We start from the raw sequence: 8,554 nt of genomic DNA, 5'->3' as shown, positions 1-8,554 counted from the left end.
TTGTTAGATGAATCATTGCGGTTAAGTCAATCACACAGTTGTTAAGGAAATTCCCTTCCCTTATTGACCTTGCTTGTCCAAGGCTAGCCGGAAAGGTCATGAATGGTGATCATGTGACTCCAGGATGTGACTCCAAAATTTGATCATGTGACCATGGGGATGCTGGGATGGTTCTAAGTGTGAGTACTGATTGTCCTTTCCCCCCCAGTGCTGTTATAAGTTTGAATGATCACTAAACGAATGGTTGTAAGTCAAAGACTACCTAACAGAGTTGGAAGGTACCCTGGAGGGTCTTCTAGTCCAACCCCCTATACCATTTCAGATAAATAGTTGTGCAAAAATATCAAAAGCCTCATGAATTTGCATGTCATCCTTGCAGAGGGGCCATGCTAATCTTAATATAATATAATATAACAACAGAGTTGGAAGGGACCTTGGAGGCCTTCTAGTCCAACCCCCTGCCCAGGCAGGAAACCCTACACCATCTCAGTCAGATGGTTATCCAACATTTTCTTAAAAATTTCCAGTGTTGGAGCATTTACAACTTCTGCAGGCAAGTCGTTCCACTTATTAATTGTTCTAACTGTCAGGAAATTTCTCCTTAGTTCTAAGTTGCTTCTTTCCTTGATCAGTTTCCACCCATTGCTTCTTGTTCTACCCTTAGGTGCTTTGGACAACAGCCCGACTCCCTCTTCTTTGTGGCAACCCCTGAGATATTGGAACACTGCTATCCTGTCTCCCCTAGTCCTTCTTTTTATTAAACTAGACATACCAAGTTCCTGCAACCATTCTTCATATGTTTTAGCCTCCAGTCCCCTAATCATCTTTGTTGCTCTTCTCTGCACTCTTTCTAGAGTCTCAACATCTTTTTTACATCGTGGCGAGCAAAACGTATCTGTATCATTTCAATTTTAGTATATATGCTGCCAAAGCAAAGAGACCTGACCTCCTAAAATAGAATAGAATAGAATAGAATAGAATAGAATAGAATTTTTTATTGGCCAAGTGTGATTGGACACACAAGGAATTTGTCTTGGTGCATATGCTCTCAGTGTACATAAAAGAAAAGATACCTTCATCAAGGTACAACGCTTACAACACTTTCTCAACACTAGAGTTGAGAAATAGTTAAAAAGAAGAAAGAAAAACCATCTTTTTTCTGAATCAATATCTTTTTGATGAGGACATTCCCCCCCCCTTTTTTTTTTACAAAATGCTTAATAGTAAATGAGAGAAATATTTGTTGTAAGAATTGTATGGCTCAGTCTCGTATTTCCTGCTGTCCCACGATAAATATCCTATACCATTAAATGAAATCTGAGCACTTACAAGAGGTGTTTGGTTGATTCCGGATACAGAAGGATTATTATAAGCTTGGGAGAGAAAAGAGATTTACAGAGTTCACACTGAAATCAGCCTTTCTTGAATACAAAAAGCATTGAGAAGAAGCACTCAGCTGTCCTTGAAATTTAGAGAAAAGTGTTGACATCCTCATTTCCCCTGTTTTCTAAAAACTTAACAATTACCAATAAACCCTACGAGTTATCAAGTTCTCGATGTATTCTATAATGTGTGTTGAGTAAGATATAACTTGTATTCGTGCGTGCATTTTAAGTACAGCCTTATTAGCCACAATAATATAATGCTCTTAAAACAAGTTATCAAACCCAAATGTTGCGTTGCCTTATTTGTATTCCCTTCTCATAAATCCTCCCAAGCAGATGTATATACTTGTTGTCAGCCGTATTTGTCACAGCACAAGCTGTCTTTGGCCCATTTTTCAGGATGTGGTTTGAGATGATTTATCGTGGGGTGTCATTCCTGCCATTTTCTTCGCAAATCTCCCCTTGAATGAAGAAGCCATCTAGTTGAGAATCCGAATGGTGGAGAAGAGAGCTAGATAATCAGAGACTTGGTTGATCACTCTTTCACAAGGCAATTCCACGCTGGCTATAGATTTATTTATTTTTTTTAAAGGGAGGGATTTCAAACTCTGAGAAAAAGTAATCACACCCTTAAATACATAAATCAATACAGTCTGTACTGTTAAATAGAAAGCTGTATTTTTCTTATGTTACTTTAATCTGTTTTATTAGAGTGAAGTGAAGCTCCTCTGGCAATCAGAATGCAGAAGGCAACTATCCAATTATCACTTTATAAAACTGTTCACAGGAACAAATACAAAGGTAGCATATCAATCCTGCATGTATATATTCACTCTCCTGTTGGATAAAGACTCAACAGTAAGGTCAGACTTTCAAGAGCTTGGTCTACCACCACAGCATCTTGGCCATTTAAAAAGAACAATATAAAATCCTCTTGATAAGCCCTTAAAATTAATGCTTGCTTTAAACATCCACCTTTAAATTTAGCAGATTCTGACTAATTTCTCATATTGCCCTAAGCTGGGCTTGCTTGACCATGACTTGTTGATTAAACTACCATTGTTTGATTGCATACAAGTTAGCAAAGTTGTACATTCGACTCACCAAGACAAACTAAAGACATCACATTAGACATTCAAAGTCCAGTCTGGACACCTTTCACTGGCTGATAGTGTCTTTCCATCAAGGATCTTACCCACAGCCTACAATCTGATCACTTTTGCCAAAATAAATATCTCATATTTCTGCTTGCAGGCAAGATGGGCGGCACATAAATCTAATAAAAACTAAATAAAAATATGGTTATCAGAAACTTTTCCTGCAACAGAACATTCATCCATCTAAGCCAGTCCAGTCAATATTGATTATAAATGGGTCTCTAGGTTACCTGAAAACCTTACCTGAGAATACTGAGGATTCAATTTGAGACCTTCTGCACATATATATGATCTACCTATGAGCAAAAGTCTCACCAAAAATGCAGGTCTTTTTCCAATTTACAATCTAATCTAAGATCCTTTCCCGTTTGTTTTTAGCAAACTTAAATTCTGAGTTGACGATGAAAGATGGATAACTCAATGGGTTAATGCGTAGGCCTAGAGAGGACATATTCATGTTCTTGTTTAAATATTTCACAAAATAGATGTTTTCATTGAAAATATAAGGCCAATGTCCATTGCTTTTGCCCTGCAAGGCAGTGAATCTAACCGAGGTCTGGCAAAAACTCAGGCTAATTTTTATCTGCATGGCACAAGAGACCAACTCTAGTAAATCATTTTTAAGAGGTGTCACAGTAAGCTTCAAGAATCTTGAATCACTCTAAACTTACAATAGCATCGCAGCAGGGATGAATAACTGAACTTTTGACCTAACCAGGAGAATATGTGTCCAAGCTCAGGACTTTACACTTGTAAAAATTGCTTTCCAAAGGAGAGGAATGAAGAAAGAAAAGAGGCTTGTTGATTTGACAAATAATATAATATAATACAGATCAAGAAACAGAGCTGTAAAAATATGACAAAAGTGAAAAGATTGTGCCATGAATAATTGTTGTATAATATTTCATTCTCTCTCTACTACAACAAATCTGCACATTGAATAGTGATTGAAATTTCCACCAAGGTTTTCTATCAGCTCCCTGTTCAGAGTATCAGAGATTTCTATTGATTGATTGATTCATTCATTCATTCATTCATTCATTCACATAGTTATGTGAATATGTCCAATATCTAGCATGAATATATGCATGTGTGCATGGTATGTGAAACAGTGTAATAAACCTGGAACTGATTAAGCCAGAACTGGTTGGAGTATCAAGGAAAACTCTTACCAATACCAGTTAGGGAGAGAAAAAGCAGAAACAATGTATCACCCAGCCCTATACGGTATACCAGGGGTGAGATCCAGCAGATTCTGGCAGGTTCTGGAGGTAGAGGAAATTTTGAGTAGTTCGGAGAACTGGCAAATATCAAAATCACTGGAGATTTTGTAGTAACCTTCCCCTGGAGTGGGGTGGAAATGAAGATTTTGCAATATCCTTCCCCTGGAGTGGGGTGGGAATGGAGATTTTGCAGTATACTTCCCCTGCCACACCCACCAAGCCACGCCCACCAAGCCACACCACACCCACCAAGCCACGCCCACAGAACCGGTAGTAAAAAAAATTGAATTTCACCACCGTGGTATACCCATGCCTGCCTTCACAAACTAGACAGGCACAAGGGCTCAGCATACACTACATACCCTTGCAAGGGTTTGTTCACTGTTCTCTTATGAGAACAGCTGGGCTTAAACATGATTAAGGTTCCTGTTTAGGCTTCTCTGCCTCAAATTGCAGCATAATCAGCCAACGCCAGACATTTGAAATTTCTGGCACTTTGGATCTGGCAATAGCTGTGGCAATTATTTAATAATCTGTGATAGCTATTCTTCCCTGTTTTTTGGCATCAGATGTCATTTTAAGCTCCCCCTTACTATTGATGAGCTGTATGCTAAAATAAAGCCAGGTCATGATACACACTTGAAAGTAAATTAGGAAGCCTGTAATTGGGGAGTGTGTCTGGCAAGAACAAAAAATGCTTATCTACAGGAAATACGCATGTGTAAATCTTGTAACAATTCTGGGTAGTTAGAAAACTGATAAAAGTAATAACAGTTAGACAACTTGCAGGCCTCATCTGCAATTAGGAATACAGATGTCCTGCAGCCAATTTAATGTGTATTAGAAAACTCCTGGAGCATTCATTAGCCAATGCTTAGGAATAGGGACAGCTAGAGACCAATAGAACAAATTATAGAATTATTACTAAAACGTTTATTAGATGATATTTCTTATTATCTCTCATTGTCCCACCTTCTCTTTTAGTGAAAATGTATAAAGCTTTCTTAATCCTTTGTTCTTGGTTCTTGGCATTTTGGCCAGGAGCCCTTTTCCTTGGAATACTCCAATAAAAAGCAATCAGAAAATTTGCACCTCATGTCTGGCGTCCATCATTGGCTTCAGCACCAGGCTCAGACCCGAATTGGGGACAACTCTATCTTCCTCTTGTGTGGTAGCTAGGCTGGACTCCGATAATCCTTGGTTGTTAAGAATCAGGTGAAAAGCAACAGCGCACGTCACTTACCGTAGCTTCCTAGCACATGCAAGGGGCTCCTCATTTGCGTCCTGTGATCTGCCATTTATAAGAAGGTTTGGGATCATTTTGTAGATTTGCACCAACATCATGCAAAACTCCTTGTTTGCACATATTTATTTGAAGAAGCTCCAAGAAGCGTCTTCAACTCTGACTGGGTGGTGGGGAGCATTCAAAACAAGGCATCTTCAAAGAAAAACAAGAAAGTCCAGTTGCCTCTTGGAAAAACACCTTTGGGGGTCTCATCTATGCTTTCACTGGAAAAATCCTTTAAAATTTAGTAGAATTTTCAGGAGGCTAATAGTATGCTTTTCTGTTGGATTGGTGTTCTTTAAGCAGACCTTTGCATCTAAACCTTGACTAAAATTTATGATTACCTCACCTAAGAGTTGAATTATGTTTTATTATCCTATTTAAACTCAATTGCTAAGGTAATATTTATAATTATTGTCCCACCTAAGTTAAATTTAAGTCATGTTAAATTCAACGTTAGAAACCCATCCATTACTACTTAATCAGTAGGCCTCCAGAACAATTTCTGTTGGAGACCTGGGCTACAAAAAACCTTTCATATAGAGCTATATATTATCTTGAACATAAATTAATTAGGTTGCTAGCATGAATGTGGATCATGAATCCTAAAGACATATTTTAACGTTTAAGTGATATCAAGACAGCATCAACAGTGATTGGAAAGCTAGACCTTCTTGATATGTGTTCAATTTGGTCCTTCAGGTCCTCCCAAATTGCATTAGATTACTTTTCTAATTGACTCTGTTTTAATTGGAAATATCACAGACATTGCTAATGTTGATTTGGATACGGATCATATTTAGATACTGACTCTTATCCTTACTTTGTGTTTATTGCATGCCAGAGAACATGTTGTGAAGTGGTTCTAGACGGTTGGCATTCCAGATACCAGCTAAATATAAGCATTTTTTTCTAGGAATTTTACAACTTTTTAAATTGTGATTGGATTTTTGTGAAGGGGGTGAGTGCTCCTTGTTTTGTTAAAAAAAAAGAGCTTTGGGAGGAGACAAAACTATCAAAGTTTTTTTGGACATTTTTGCTTATTTCATTAATCTAAATACAGCTCAAAACTCTTCTGAAATAATGATGGCAAATTTTACTGGATTAATTGGAATAGGCTGCATGGACGCAAAACTGAAATAATAATAATAATAACAATAATAAGAGAACACAAAACATCAACATCTGCCTATCCCAGGGTCTTGGGAAGGACCAAATCCAGTCTGAAAATCCGGCTGACTATGCGAGGAATGTAATCATTGCAATGACCATATAATTTCACAGATTGCTGACTCCTGACAAATGGAAGCAAAGATGCATGTTAGGGAAGAGAAAGTGTTTTAGTCTGTGCCTGTGGACCATAGCACATGGTTTCAAAGAAACATTCGGTGGTGACGGCCATGCTAGTTTTCAACTGCTGTATCTGTCATGGTGATCCAGTTTAATGATAGCTATGAGTTAGGATGCTTGAGAAATTTAGTGGGTACATACAGATTCACCTGATCCACAGTTTTCAGGGGCAGATTTTAGTGATTTGTTTCAGAAGTGTCCACAGCAGGAGTGGGCAACTATGACTCTTTTATGACTTGTGAGCTTCAATTCCCAGAATTCCTGGATGGCTCAGGAATCCTGGGAGTCGAAGTCCACAGGTTATAAAGGAGTCATAGTTGCCACCCCTATTCTGCAGTATCTTCTCCAAGTCAATGAGAAAAAAAAAACCATGGCTGCCTCCAAGGACCCACCCCTCACTGGGAAGCTTGATGAAACCAGTCTGGATTATGTTTTGCTGAAAACATGTATGTGCACTTGTTAGGAATCACAGAGCTATTTTTTCCCCCAAGATAGGATGAACCTCAGCTTTTATCACCCAGCTCCAAGAAATGCAAAATATTTTGTATACTAAAAAGTGCCATAGATGTGATACATAGTAATTTCGCACTTTGAAATTTTAATCCAATGCAAAACAAAGGCGGCTGCAACCTCGTTATTCCCAAGACTTGGCACTTTGAATTCCTTTGAGGTACAGATTGAAAAAAAAGTCCTTTCAACTCGAGGAAATGTATATGAATCATATTCATTTATTCATAATATACACTGCTGGAAACAGATATCAAGTATGACAGATATCTGTTATATGGCTCTAACCACAGTTTTGCTACATCAAGTCAGAGAGGAAATCACTAACTATACATTTCAAGAATTACTCACTGCTGTATGCCTATAGCAGAATTCTAGTGACGGGGCACTTTCAGCAGTCATTTATGAAAGTACTCACCACTGCGGCACTAAGTACTTGTTTGAAAAGATCCACGTAGAGCATTTGCATAGAGTACTTTTGTTTGTTGAAAGTGCAGAGATGTCAAAAATTCTACTGCATTATGAAACAGAATCTCATATTACAAAATATGAAGTCTGGTGGATGTATTGTATGTAGCTACGGGAAAATGTCCAATTTCAATTAATTGTCCTAAGCCATCTAATTATACACGTTCCTTGGGGAATCTAACACTCCAAAAGTAAGATGGTTTTGAAACAGAGGAATATAAAGAATAAACAATTTTTTTTAAAAAAAAATTACTATTTTTTGGCTGCCAACAATTTCAGAGGCAGAGATAAAATAGGATCGCACATTTATTTGAAGGTTGTAATGGAGCTCTTATATCAAGAATTGTTTATAGAAATGCTTAGCTTACCCAAATAGCTATATAAATAATATTACCATAGATAATAATAAATTAGATACCTCAGCATCCACTTGTCGGTCGCTTACTATTTTGATATTACTTTGGAGGTTAATTGCTTATTAGTTTCCAGGGCCCATCTATGAATCACAGAGCAAGTTAAAAAGCTGTCATACCTTACTAGGAAAGCTGAATTTATTATTACGTTTAGGGAATGGATAAGACAGTTCTTCCCCCACTTTACTCCCATTCAACCTGATAGCTAACACACAAATTCCAGACACCTGAACAAGTGGACAGGTAAATTCCTAATGTCTTCAGATGCAGCAGTGGGAATGACCCATAATCCTTCCCATTTGACTAGAAAGAACAAATGCGTTGCCATTTTTGGTATCCTGAATTTCCAGATCAGCAGGGGAACATTTCCTCTGTTTAAAATAAACTTTGTTTTGAAGGAAGAAATAGCTGGAGGAGGGCAGGGAATGGCAGATCACCTGGAAAAAAGGCAAGGGGAAGAAACACCTGGAAGAGAGAGAAATGAACTGTTGAGAGATGCAGAAGAGATTACATCAGAGATGAAATGCTCCCGGTTTGCACCGGCTCGCCAGATTAGGTAGTGATAGCAGCTGCTGGTTTGGAGGACTGGTAGCAAAATTCCCTGGCCCCGCCCCCCACCCCTCTGCTGAGCCGCACCATCAGCAGAGGTTTTTTTTTACTTTTAAAAGTTTTTCTTCAGCCGAAACATGCTTTTAAAAGTAAAAAAAAAAAAACCCTCTGATGATCGTGGGGCTGAGCAGAGATCATCAAAACTCTTTAAAAGTTT

At 38.1% G+C, this 8,554-nt stretch overlaps 1 pseudogene; it reads right to left on the bottom strand.

The window, feature by feature from the left end:
- Window positions 1-336: 336 nt before the first annotated feature.
- On the bottom strand, window positions 337-427 carry LOC131193763 (U6 spliceosomal RNA; annotated as a pseudogene).
- Between the last annotated feature and the right edge of the window lie 8,127 nt (window positions 428-8,554).

Source organism: Ahaetulla prasina, chromosome 2 (assembly GCF_028640845.1).
Source record: "Ahaetulla prasina isolate Xishuangbanna chromosome 2, ASM2864084v1, whole genome shotgun sequence".
Lineage (NCBI taxonomy): Eukaryota > Metazoa > Chordata > Lepidosauria > Squamata > Colubridae > Ahaetulla > Ahaetulla prasina.
This window is presented reverse-complemented; position numbering and strand designations above follow the sequence as displayed.